This window comes from Crocuta crocuta, unplaced genomic scaffold, assembly GCF_008692635.1.
Source record: "Crocuta crocuta isolate KB4526 unplaced genomic scaffold, BGI_CrCroc_1.0 scaffold580, whole genome shotgun sequence".
NCBI classification, from domain to species: domain Eukaryota; kingdom Metazoa; phylum Chordata; class Mammalia; order Carnivora; family Hyaenidae; genus Crocuta; species Crocuta crocuta.
The window spans coordinates 731,428-731,701 of NW_027527940.1; positions in this window are offsets into that span (position 1 = coordinate 731,428).

Here is a 274-nt window from a genome sequence, read left to right on the forward strand (position 1 = left end):
CCGCCGCGCCCAAGGTCCAGCTGCCCGCTGGGCTCGGTCGCTCACGCCCGATTCCTGGGGGCCATAATTGAGTTCTCCAAGCGCTCAGACCTCATCTCCATTTCAGACTGAAGCGGTAATATCTGGGAGGTGGTGAGAGTGATACTTCTTTTTGCACGCATTCAACGAAACTTCTTGGATGGAAGTTCAGCTGCCATCAGAGAGGAAATATTGCTCACCTCTGTATCTTCAGGGTCTGGGCATCAAAACACCTCTGACACCTCTGTATCAAAAG